The sequence below is a fragment of the Anabrus simplex genome, chromosome 12 (assembly GCF_040414725.1).
Source record: "Anabrus simplex isolate iqAnaSimp1 chromosome 12, ASM4041472v1, whole genome shotgun sequence".
Taxonomy (NCBI): domain Eukaryota; kingdom Metazoa; phylum Arthropoda; class Insecta; order Orthoptera; family Tettigoniidae; genus Anabrus; species Anabrus simplex.
In genome coordinates, this window is record NC_090276.1 from 77,032,954 (window position 1) to 77,046,933 (window position 13,980).

A 13,980-nucleotide genomic window follows, 5' to 3' on the forward strand; every position below is an offset into this window, starting at 1 on the left:
ATTTTGATCGTTGCTGTATGTAAAATCTCACAGAGGCAAATGCTTTTCTCCTCACTTTCCATCATTCTCCTGTGGACATAGCTGCTTTCTCTGACTCCAAGTGCTAAAATTATATTCTGTATTTAAATTGCTTTTATTTGCTCACACATTCCATATAACATTTTCGTGGTTTGATGCAAAGGAAAAGACAAGCGGTTAAATCAATTTTCAGGGAGGTTAGGGGTTTTGACAAACAATTTGTGCACAGGGAATATATTAACCTTTTCTTTGAGGTTTTGTATTCCAATGAACTATTTCTTGCTGAGAAGGTGAAGGTAGCAGAACCCTCTCCAGGTCCCTTCCATCCAACTCTGATCATTACAGCTGGTTTCCATCCTCCATCCAGGAAGGTCAGGTGAATCTTGTCGTCTCTTCTATCCTCTAACAGCCGGGCTGAGTGGCTCAGGCGGTTAAGGCGCTGGCCTTCTAACCCCAACTTGGCAGGTTCGATCCTGGCTCAGTCCGGTGGTATTTGAAGGTGCTCAAATACGACAGCCTTGTGTCGGTAGATTTACTGGCACGTAAAAGAACTCCTGCAGGACTAAATTCCGGCACCTCGGCGTCTCCGAAGACCGTAAAAGTAGTTAGTGGGACGTAAAGCAAATAACATTATTATCCTCTAACACATGCTTGCTTCAACTAAAATAGAATACCCGGGAGTTGAGGAACAAAGAGAATGCTGCTTTTACCCTGAGCCTGACTGTCGCTGCTTGATACAAACACTATGCTATTTGTACTGGACTGTGGAGTTGGCTTCATGTGCTTGCATTCGGGAGATGATGGGTTCGAACCCTGCTATCAGCAGACTGTGGTCTCCTATTTCCACACTAGGCAAATTAAAGCCTCGGTTGCTTCCCATTTCTAGCCCTTGTCTGTCCCATTGTCTCTGTAAGATCTGTCTGATGATGTGATTTAAAATACATACCTGCCAACTTTCCCGATTTAGGTGAGAGACTCCCGATTTTCAACTTTTTTCCCCGCCTCCCGATTATTCTATTATTTCTCCTGATTTTAGCTTATTTTTGGGTGAAAATCAAACACTTGCTTTTGAATCCCACCATTTCAGCTTTGTACACCAGTGTGGCCGGAAGTCCTTCGCTCATTGGCCGCTTTCAAATGAAATATCGATGTTTATTAATACGAGAAATGCGCGCGAATGCACGATGTTTATTGAAACCTGTATATCGCAACGCACGTTTTGATTGTCAATCTCTCGTTCTTGCATGCTATGATTGTGTTCGTTCACATCAGTCTAGTCGATTGTAGAGACTAGTTGCTAGATTTGGAGTCTTTTTCAGTAGTTTAATGACAGAATTTCAAAGATAGCGACTAGTGACTTTTCTAGAGATTTTAAGTGCTATTTGGAAACAATTCTGGCAAATTTTAATTTATTACTTGATGGAAATTGCATTGCACTTCGCATAATCGTACGGGCACATAATGCATTATATTAATGTATCCATTTGCTAAGTAATGGCATCAAAATGCATAACTGATTCACACGTGTGGAGCACGAGTTCATACTATTTTTAGAAGGCTTATCAGAGACCGATCATCTCACTCACATACTTCCTGTGGGGGAATAGAAATGTGTAATTTTTAGCCTTGTAACCTCGTGTAGCAACAGTCGGGCTTTGAGACAATAAGTGTTCAAATACACCATAGTACTCCTGTATTGCGCAAGACACATCGAATAAGCAGTTTTGACCAATTGTATCTCCTGATTTTCATATCAAAATCTCCTAATTTTTGGTTTTATTAAGTTGGCAGGTATGAAAATAAAATAGTAAAAAGAGAATTTAGCAGAAAAAATTAGCTATTTACTTGTGTATTCTTGTGTTTATGATATCTGCCAGAATAATATTCCAGGCACGACTTATCACATTGATGAACGGCCCTGGAGATCTGTCTGTACTCACAGGCCTCATTTGTAGCTTGTTATGCTATCTGTTAGCTATAATTTTAACTACTTTCAATCATGTCATGGAGTAGATAGATCGTAGATTTTAGTGTTGATGTAATTTTTGAAATGTACGGTCTTTGTAGCCATGGAAACTTTGTGTTCTTACGCGCTAAGAATCAATGTACAAGTTGGCGCACCTATCGCAACGTGCCCTATGTGATGACAAAGTATATCAACATTTATATGCAGATTCATTGTCTGATGTGCCACATGGGTGATGAGCCCTGAGAATTCTCGTAGTTACAATAAGATAAGGTATAATTAAGGATTCCACCTTTTCGATACAATACATTAACCCCTTAACTGGGGAATAGTTTCATAACGTCAACCAGCCAGTGGGTAATTATTCAACGCAAAGTGCACTTTTGTAATGCGTACAGTAGCGTGCGGCAGGTGTAAATACTCAACAGAAAAATATATTTTACTTGATTTATTTAAATTATTAGGGATGTAGTAGAAATTCAATAGCATTATGTTATTACCGTTTTCTTGTAAACCCATAAATATATACATATATATACACAGTGTGTTCATACAAAAGTGAATATAAAAAGTGTTCCTTTCATTATTATTATTATTATTATGACATTTTTCAAGTTTTCAGATATGCATCAATACGTTCTACACACTTTCTGGTTCATAGGTCATTCAGAAATTGCGCACAGTGTGGTAAATACGGAAGCACGGGCAAGCACAAAGTGCCACGTCACATTCCTCACAGCAGTAGACAGTTTCCCGTTGCCTCTGGTTTGACAGGCACACAACACAATATTTTCTTGAGTGATTCCTACTTCCGGTCGGCGGGTTCTCAGATAATTCAACGTCTTTCCTAACCAAGCCATGTTCACGTCACACGGTACAGTTTACCACCATACACAGACCAATTTACAAAATGTTATCAGAACGTGGACAATGGAGTTCGCGGAATAACTGTATCACGACGACGACAACAACAACAACTCGCACATTTAGTAATTTCAATGTATATATACACAAATTCTTTACGAAGAATTCGGCGTGGACCGTACGAGGCAACGCGAGACAGCTGTCGGACTGCTGCCTAAGCGCGAACTACCCGACTGGCGTGAGACCAGATAAAAATGAATAGGACAGCAATAATCACATCTAATATGAATGGAATTAGTTTTAAATTACGATAGTAGATGGAAGAAGTGATTAAGAATAGCCAGACGCCTATTGGCAGCTAACCCTATGTAAGAACACATTTAGAATTACAAGAACGCCTAAAGGCGTCAAACCCAGTTAAGGGGTTAATATTGTTCAATTTATCACAACATATTTAATATGGTACTGGTTTCGACACTACAGTATGTTAGTGTCATCACCAGCTGATCATTAAAAAGGAGCAAATGAACAAAATATACGAGACAATATTCACACATATGACACACAAATGACGAGTATAACATTTAAAAGTAAGATAGTCCTCGATGAGCTATCTGATTGTGTGGTAGTGGCCCCAGTGTAGATAGCCAAGAATAATGACAGAGAGGATTTGTCACGCTGACCACACGTCACCTCATAAATCTGCAGGCCTTGAAACTGAACAGCGGTCGCTTGGTAGGCCAAGCTCCATGAGGACTTTACTATTATGGGTTTTTCTTGTTTTAAATACAAATCCAAGACTTACTTCTGACAACAGAATTCAGGTTTGAGTCTCAAGATGTCTAAAGCTGATTTGAGTTCACCATATACCTTTATTGTTTATTGTAGAGCCCTTGAATAAGATCATATGTAGATGTGCTGAGTAATACATCGATCTATTAAGAAGAACTGTACCTCAGTTGTGGATTCTAGGAGCTATTTGTGGTTTGATTATATGTGCTGACTGTGTGTTGGTGTTATCTTGTGACTACGATCTATTATCAGTAACACTAGGGTCATATTTTGCCAGATTTTTGTGGCCTAAGTGTCCGACATTTTGATTTCTTACAATCAATCCATAGATAACACCAGTTAGAAGGGCAATTTATTATTTTTGTCAATGACACTGCCCTAAGTGAGCCATTTTGCCTGCTTTAAAACCATAGCCATGAAAATCATAATAAAATTGGGGACTTTACTCTTCATGTTGTGCGTTACCTACGCCACAGAGTTTGTATTGTTCTGCCCGTACTTACTCAGCCATCTTTTAAGGCGGGCAATCTCCCGGTATAAGGAGACCCCCTATACCAAGTGACAGTTCTCCCTGGTACTGGATGAGCAGGTCTATGTTAGGGCACTCTATTGTCCTGGGGCAACAAATTATCCTTAAAGTTGGAAGAACCAAATTTTAGTCAATGGCATTAGGATGCAGAAGACAACGGGAAACGACTGTATTCAAGGTCGTCAAGGATATCCCTATAAATTCACATAGTAATGGCTCAAAACAATGCAAAATTATTTTCCAGAGTTTCTGTTCCCCCAGTCATATCTCCTGGAGGGAATGCTCTGGAAGAAGCAGAATCTATAATAACAAAGTACGGTTTGCTACTTGGAATGTACGCAGCTTGTATATAGCTGGAGAACTTGTAAACGTGGAAATAGAAAGAAGCAGACTGAAAATAGACATCCTTGGATTGAGCGAGGTAAGGTGGCCTAGAACTAGAATTCAGAATGCTAAGGAGGGTTATTTGTACTTTTCTGGAGGAATAGAACCAATCAAGGGTATGGAGTTGTCTTGCTTATTTCATCAGCGATCCCAAACTTGGTTCCAGGTTTTGTACCACATAGTGATCGGGTAATGTTGTTGAGAATGCAAACATGACACCGGATCATGAATGTTATTCAGGTCCATGCACCGACTGCTGATAAAGACGATGAAGAAGCAGAATTATTCGATAACTCATTAGAAGAAGCAATGAAACTGGTCATGGGTGATTTTAATTAGAAAAGAAGGTCTGGTGTTGAAGGTAATATCGTAGGCAGCTATGGTCGTGGAGAACGAAACTTAAGAGGAGTCTGACTGGTACAGTTTTGTATGGAACGTGATCTATTTGTTTCGAGCACTTTCTTCAAACTTCTTCCTAGGAGACTATAATAAGTACACATGAACATCACCTGCTGATAGCGACGAAAAGATCATAAGGGACCTAATTTATTTCATTTTGTTGAAGCAACAACTAAAGAAGTATGTGACATCCATGAAAACATATCCTGGTGCTGATGTAAATAGTGATCACCATCCAGTTGTAATGGTTTTTAAAATGCTACACTTTAGAAAAGTTAAAACAGTTGCTAAACGTTCCAGGTGTATAGATACTAGGAAACTTGGAAATGCACTGGAGAAGGAGATGGAAACATTAGGCCACCAGAGGTAGAATCCACCTGGAATTCCGTAAAACACAGTATAATTGAAATCCAGGGAACTCACATCAGGCACATCATCAAATAACAAAAGACAGAAATGGATGACGGATGAAATTCTAGAACTTACGGATGAAAGAAGACAATATAAAACCAAAGATCCCATTCAGTACAAAATCCTGCACAAAACCATACCCAGAGAGTGCAAAGAAGCCCGAGAAATGTGGATTTCTGACAATTGTACAGAAATTGAGGCCCTTCAAGAAAAACACGATTATTTTAACCTGCATAACAAATTGAAAGAACTTTGTGGTTTGCAACAGAAATGATATGGTCAAATTCTGAGAAATGCCAACAATGAAATCATCTTGGGTGTAGAAGGGAAACTTGAAAGATGGAAGGAATATATGAAACTCTTTTTCAAGATGACAGAAATGATGATCCTTTACCAGATGAGAGAAAAAAATTAGACTAGCCCTGAAATAACAAAAAAATTAAGTTGTGCATGCTGTAAAACTTCAGACGAATGGGAAAGCCGCAGGTTCAGATGGAGTGGACGCTGAAGATCTCAGAGTAATGATAGAACAGGATTCTACCGATCTTGGTATCTTAACATCTTTATTCAACAGAATATGTATCTCGGGAGAGAAACTGGCTGAAATCAACATTTATACCACTACTGAAGAGAAGTCCAACTCTTGTCAATACGATGACTATCGTATGATTTCTCATGTTCTTAACCCTTTAACGCTCACATTATTTTATGGTTAGTTTGCGTACATGAACAGTGGCTAAATACAGGGTCTTTATTTATGCTTGGAAGGGACTTTCTCACTCGACCTTGGCCTCCAGTGAGGGTTCAGTTGCCGGCTACCGCGCGTGTGTATGTACGGCAGAATACGGTACTCAAAATCATTATCATGCATTTTACTGTGCCGAGTTCTTCAGCACTGATGTATGCAATTGCAACTCGTATATTGTCTTTAAGTTCATCTATTTGCCTGCTGCCATTTCTTGATGGATACAGTACTTCTGTATCCATCCCTTAGCACAGGCCAGAGTAAAGTGTAGCTTTCACCGAAGTCCCTGTCTCATCCATGGCTGTGACAATATGGAAGCTGCTGGGGTGTGGGTGGTCCTGAGTAATGACATTCAGAACACGACTAGTGCATCTGAGTGTTATGAAAGGTGTTGCTCATAGGGTCAGTCATGCTGCAATAGTACTTTCTGACCCAGTGAGAAAAGCAATGGTAAACTACCTCACTCCTCGTCTTGCCTAGTATGCCTCATTTCAGTGCTGCCATTGGTTTTTGTGGGTTCCTTATTGTAACCGCTACTACAGTGGTTACACAAACAAAGCACTAAACACAATAACAGGAGGAAGTTAAGAGCAACTACACAACATCAGAAACCACTACACACTCAGAAACATTAACTGAAATTACGCAGATTTCCGCCGACCAAAACATACGTAAATATTAGTAGGGCCAACTAGTGGACAATAAACCAGGAAGGTGGAAGGAACTACGACCTACTGAGGCCAAGGAAATGGCTTAGTTTGCAGATTCGGAAATAATTCGCCGTGATCCTTAAATTTGAAAAAATATTATTTACAAGTGAAATTTTACAAATACATTCCGAAACCAAATCCGCAAACTTGCAACTTACGAACTATAAGCTCCGTGATACACCTAACTTGGAGGTTCTTTGATAATATCTACGTACAAGTTACAAAATTCCAAACCAACTTTACATCTACAAATCCAGTTGTACAATGCAGTTTACAGTGAAGTAAACGTACTCTCCAAAACTCTAGCGTACATCAAGTGACACTGAACTACCAGAGGCAAACCCCAAGGTAAATATATCAAACTACAATCTACATATTTAGTGAAATAAGAAATGGGAATGCCTTGAAAACAAACAGGCAAGCCCAGCTGAAAAGCTAAGGCGTCATAAATAATTAATTTGGCGAATCTAGGTTACGCTAGGGCAGACTCCTATACGAAATAACAACCGAACATTACGGAAATTTTAGCCGGAACGGAATTCAAGAGTGCTTACCTGAAGGTGGCCCATCCCGGTAGCGAAGCGTCGCACACGACATAAAAGTTCAGACAGACCAAGACAGACTAAGGCAGACCGAATTATTACGAACGCTGCCTCGCTCTCTATATGTAGTAAAACCCTGGCCTTGGAGTAGCCAATCAGACTGCATGAGTCCGCCCATCCCCTCCTAGGTTCACCAACCACAATTTCAACTTTAGTCCCAAACTTAACCTACATTCTCGAATATGCGATCGCGAACCTTCCATTTCCAGAACAGTCAGAAAATATATTCTAGAATACCTAACCAACAAAAGGCAACACACCCTGTTCAAAAATTTATGTAACAAAAGTTTCTGGATACTTCCAGTAAATATAGAACTGAATACTACTATTTACAAATGCATATGTTATCAAATATTACACAGTACAGGTTAGGTCATTACAAATAAAACATTATATCATACTTTACAAATAAAGTCTTCAAAAAAACACTTTCCACTTCCACTACATGTTCACCTGTGACATCTTCCTCCCCCCGAAAGTCGAGTCACGCTCGACCGTTAACATAGTTTCCCTGGGGAGAAAGCGTAAACATTCTCACTTATAACCACATAACCTTTGGTGGTGCTATTTGAGGATGCAACCAACCTCTGGGCTGATGACCTGACAGACAGACAGACAGAAGTTCATCTAGTGTGTGAGGGTTGTTCCCATAAACTACATTTTTTAACATTTCCCACAAATAAAAATCACATGCCGTTAAATCTGGGCTACGAGGGGGGCCACAGATTTTTACTTCTGATCCTCGTACCAAACACGCTTCAGTAAGGTGATAACGACCTTTACGTCTATTTTTATTGTTTACTGAACCTGTAGGTTTGAATCTCTTGGCCAGTTGTTTTATTGTCCGATTCACAGGAATGGGTCTCCCTGGAAAATTCGCTCGAAACTTTTGTTTTGTCCTAGCGCACGATTTTCTGCATTTAATGTAAGTATTATGCAGATATCACATTCACGTAACGAATATTTCACATACATTACAGCACTATACACAGTCACAATAAAACACTATACAATGCAACATACAGTACACAGTAGCTTCATTGAACACCCTACTATCTCGGAGCTCAGCTCTCGACAACTGCAGAGTGCGGAAACCACGCGCGCCAGCGGCCGGTAGCGACCTGTCATCGGCGGCCAAGTTCGAGCGATAAACTCCCTTCCAAGCATAAATAAAGACCCTGTATTTCGACACTTCAATAAAGTTGAATATGCTTGACAGAAGCCATTGATATTGAGCCTTCTTGAATTTTGTGGTGTCTGCAGATGTTCAGTGGTTTAATATTTGACCCTCTTTCTGTACTGTGCCACCACTTGGGACGAGTGGCTAAATATTTAGTTCTTGCATACCTAGCAGTATCACATGTTGTGTATATTCTCAGTTTGTTGCTATATATTGAGTGCTTGCTATATTATATGCCAATATTCATAATTTCATGTAAGTATAATGATTGTTTAACTATTGTCAATAAGCCATGTGAAGCTAATGGCTAACAGTGCACTTATTTAGCCACCAGGTTCTGAAATTCGTTTGAAAGGGTTTTATGAAAAAACAATATCAAATCAAATGACATCCAACTAACAGTTACCCTGCTACAAATAATGTTATTCTAATAAAAATAAAAATTTGATCACTAAATATTTAGCCACTGGCCTATAAAGGGTTAAAGTATTCTTGTGAATCATTCACGCTGAGTATATGAGACGTGTGAATCTCACATGGAACATAATAAGTTTGGTTTCTGAAATGGTGTTGCTACACGTGAGGTACTCTTCTCCTTAAATGTAATGATGCAGAGATGCTGGGGTATGAATGTTGATGTCTATGCTTGTTTCATAGATTGTGTCAGGCATGAAAAGCTGATAGAGATTCTGAGATCAGTTGGTATTGACCATAATGATCTACACATAGTCAAGTAACCTATGCTGGAATCAAACTGCAGATGTCAAAACCGAGCAAGGAACTTCAGAAACAGCTTCTGTCAAAAAAAGTGTCCGTCAGGGTTCTGTGTCCTCACATCTTTTGTTTAACATTTATTCTGAGGTAATATTTAAAGAAACGCTGACAGAATGGGGTGAGATGAAGGTAAATCTGGAAGTTATTAACAACATCGGGTATGTGGATGACACCGTTCAGTGCATGATAAATCGCGTAGTTCAGCATAGTGAAGAATTTGGCCTGTCCAAAGTCATAGTGTAGAGCAAGTGTCGGGCCCCATTCTGAACCACCAGTGTGATTCCAAACAAGAAATAAAACCAGGCCAGGAAACAATTCATTACCATGCAGAAATTCTTTGTAAGGTCAGATCCACATGACCCGCTGCTATATATTCCCTATTCTCCTATATGGATGTGAAAGCCGAACCCTGGATCCAGGCGCTGAAATGTATCTGCATCGCTGTTTCTTGCACGTACTTTGGATATTGAAAATTTCAAACGTTGAGGTCCTTCAACTAATGAAAAAGCAAAAAGTACTCTTACAACGAAAGAAACCGCAATACTTGTGGCATGTTATGAGGAGCAAGCGGCAGCTAATTATTGATCCAAGGGAAACAGTCCACTGGTAGACAAAGAAATTCATGGTTAAAGAATGTACATCAGAAGATGCTGTATAAAGGGTGATCAAGGACAGAAGTATGTCAGTAGAATATTTGGTTTCTGGTAACTTGCAATGCATCAAAATGCAGACCAGAGGAGTAAGTAAGTTACCACTTTCTAATGAATTCAACGTATTCATCAGTTTAATCCTCTCCAGATAAAACTTTCCTCTTATTTTCTTTTTATTCTGAACTAGCAGGTGTCTATGGCTTTGCCCGCATTTATTAATTCAACCATGTTAGGTTTTCTAAACCGTTTAATTAAACACAAAAGAAAAACTATATTTATTAACGTACATCATTTTCACTTTTAATATTGATCATTTTCTATTATTTTAATATTTCGGCCCCTTTCAACCCCCGCCCGTAGGGGTGTTTACCCTACAGTTTTCTTTCCCAAACAGTAAGTCATATGAGTATCATGTTTGGTTGAGAGCTATGCTGAAACATGCACACGTACATCCATGATCTTGGTCATTTTGGACATCCCTTTCACCCCTTCTAACCTTCATGCCGACTGGGAATGAACTGGCTCAAACGGCATCCAGAGTGTCACGGTTCATCTCAGCTACCTCAAAGACTATGAACTCGCCACTAATATCGGTCATTTTTCGGATTTGTACATTTCACCCCTTCCGTTAGGAGTGGTAGGGGTTTCTTGCCCCTACAGTAATTGTTCCACATATTATGTTGTATGTGTACCTAGTTTGGTTGAGAGCTATGCTGAAACATACACATTCACTCATAATCTGTCAAGTTCGACGTTTTCTTTCTTCACTCCTTCTCACCCCGTATGCCATGGGGACTGAACTTGGACTTTTCATTTTTATTTACCGTTTATAGAAGACTGAGAAGACGTAATATTTACAAAACACATCAGTAAAAATGAAATTTTTAAGAACATCAGTTAGAAAGACAAGTAGAGATAGAATTCAAATTATTAAAATCAGAGAAGAGCTAAATATAGAACCGTTAGTACAGAAGATACAGAAAGCAAGACTGAGATGGTTTGGACATGTAAAAGGAATGGGAAAGGAACGGGTAGCAAGAAGGGAATTGGAAAGAGAAGTTAGGGGAAAGAGACCAGTTGGAAGACCAAGAAGAAGGTGGATGGATCAGATTTGGAAGGACATTAGAGAAGCTGGATTGGATGTGGCGGAAGTAATGGAGCAGGAAAAGTGGAAGAACAGAAAGGAGTGGAGGAGGCTTGTTAACCACACCCGGGCGACTGGAGTGGGACACTGATGATTATGATGATCATTATCATCATAATTTTACATACTGTTGGTTAGGCAACCCGCTGATCAGACTTGTCATGCATTACTTACGTTCCCCTACGTTTTAAAATTTTAAATTTTTTTTGCCCTTCTCACCCCCTATGCTGAACTACCCATCAGATTTTGTTCGACGGTTGAGGCGCTGGCCTTCTGGCCCCAACTTGGCAGGTTCGATCCTGGCTCAGTCCGGTGGTATTTGAAGGAGCTCAAATACGTCAGCCTCGTGTCGGTAGATTTACTGGCACGTAAAAGAACTCCTGCGGGACAAAATTCCGGCACCTCAGCGTCTCCGAAAACTGTAAAAGAGTAGTTAGTGGGACGTAAAGCCAATAACATTAATTATTAATTTAGATTTTGTTCAAACCCCTTTCTAAACTCTCCCAGGGGGTATTAAGAACAAGGTGCTGGTTTTCTGACCCCAACTTGGCAGGTTCGATCCTGGCTCAGTCCGGTGGTATTTGAAGGTGCTCAAATACATCAGCCTTGTGTCTGTAGATTGACTGGCACATGAAAGAACTCCTGTGGGACAAAATTTTGGCACCTCTGCGTCTCCAAAAACTGTAAAAGTAGTTAGTGGGACCTAAAGCAAATAACATTATCATTATTAAACTGTAAAAGAGCATTGGAAGAGGCTATACTAACAATGTGTGCTTTCAGGTGAGCTTGACATTAATAAAACCACGGTTCAAATGAATGGCGTACTTCAGGTCGGCCCTTTTGAGTCCAATATTGTTTAATCTGCTGACCCACGATGTATTAGAGGAGGTAATCTCAGAAGGAATAGAAATGATTGGGCGAGTTGGCCATGCGGTTAGGGGCGCGCAGCTGTGAGCTCGCATCCGGGAGATAGTGGGTTCGAACCCCATTGTCGGCAGCCCTGAAGATGGTTTTCCGTGGTTTCCCATTTTCGCACCAGGCAAATGCTGGCCGCCTCCTTCCCATTCCTAGGCCTTTCCTGTCCCATCATCACCATAAGACCTAACTGTGTCGGTACGACGTAAAGCAACTAGCAAAAAAAAAAAAAAAAAAGAAAGAAAGAAAGAAATGCTCCTATATGCAGACAATCTAATATTCCTTTCACAAAGGAAATTAGTTCTTCTCGAGGTGGACTAGACAGGTTTCACAAATGATCTTTGAAGGAATCAATTGGTGATAAACCCTGCAAAATCTAAGGTCATTATCCAGAGATGAGGAGGAAACTTATCCAAGGCAATGATCAGCTGGAATTTGTAAACTATCATTACTTAGGACTAACTTATCAGGTAACAGGGAAGCAGCAACTAAGGTCTAGCTACACGGTCAGGTCCCCTGCAAACTGGAAGACTGGAAGCTGCAGTTATCAAGAACCACATGAAACACTGCCATCTGGGCCAAGTTTGAAGATGCACTTTTACAGATACATTATCATTACTAAAGGGTATGTCTCCGTTTCCTCATGTGAGCTGTGGATGAGGTGAGAAGATATTTTGCGAGTGGATGCCAACCTCAGTTGAGGAACTAATGAATGATAGGAAGTGAAAATTGGGTAAGGAGTTGGCCTGTCAATAGGAACAGTTCCAGCATTTGCCTAGGCAAATCACAGGAAAACCTTCACAGGACAGATAACTGTGGGGTTCGAACCTGCTCATCCCCAGAATACAGATCCATTCCACTCTGATACTATTACTGGAACACAATATGAAATGTGATGTCATCAAAATCATTATCATTTATGGAAAGCATACCTGACGAGGATGTGGTCGACATTTCATCATCAGATTCATCACTACCACTTTCTTGTAGTTCATTATCAACCCTCATTTACCCTCCATCTTCCTCTTCAAAAAATTCCTCTCCAGAATCACCATTTATGAGGAAATATTCTATTTCTTTGTCAACAAGAGATGAATGTATACTTCGAGAAGCCACGTTAGCAGCAAAGATAACATCGGATCACTTTGAACACACGCAAAATGGAGCGGTATATTTGCCGTACTAACCTTCTTTGAACATTCCCATGAAAATTCTAAGCATGACACTATGTCCTACTTGGCAAATTAGACACCGCACCAAAAGGTAAATGTGTTTGTCGGACGAGGCATGGTGTTCAGAAACATGTAGGCCTTAGTCACACCTACATATGAAGCTCCTATCCGAGAAAGCAACAAGTTTTTTTCCAAACACCTGCTATGAACAGTTGAGGAATTGAAACAGCCTCATTTCACACTCAGACACATATAGAGCAGAACTGCAGTCCACAGGTTCCACCACTGATGACATGCCAAGCCAGGGCGAACGCAGGCGACTCCATTTGATCATTTGTCCAGTATTTTGGTTTTAATCAAGTAAAAGCATATTTTCTAGAAATCTGATTTGGAAATAAAATGATTTTCTAGGAAACTGAACTCTGTAATACACTGTCAGAGGCTACATTTTACTCTGACTTGCTTCACATTATCTTTTGTTGCACGGTCCCCTTAAAGAGAGCGTTTGTTATCCCAGGTGAAACACCAGCTGCATCAGTTTGTTCAGATGTTCTACTTTCACAAACATCCACATTTACTCTTCTCTACAGATACAGAGTGCATCTTGTTAAAGACACTTCTAGCTTTGAAACCAAAACTTTCATTTCTGACACTTACATGTGTGAATGTTATGAATTATGTTATTTGAAGTAACGGGAAAATGTTAGTCTGATAGAGATTTGTTA

At 39.9% G+C, this 13,980-nt stretch overlaps 1 protein-coding gene across 1 annotated transcript in view; it reads left to right on the forward strand.

Annotated features, from left to right (window-relative positions):
- Positions 1-13,980, forward strand: part of Ptp10D (Protein tyrosine phosphatase 10D) — a 398,723-nt gene that overhangs the window by 368,981 nt on the left and 15,762 nt on the right. The window lies entirely within an intron of this gene.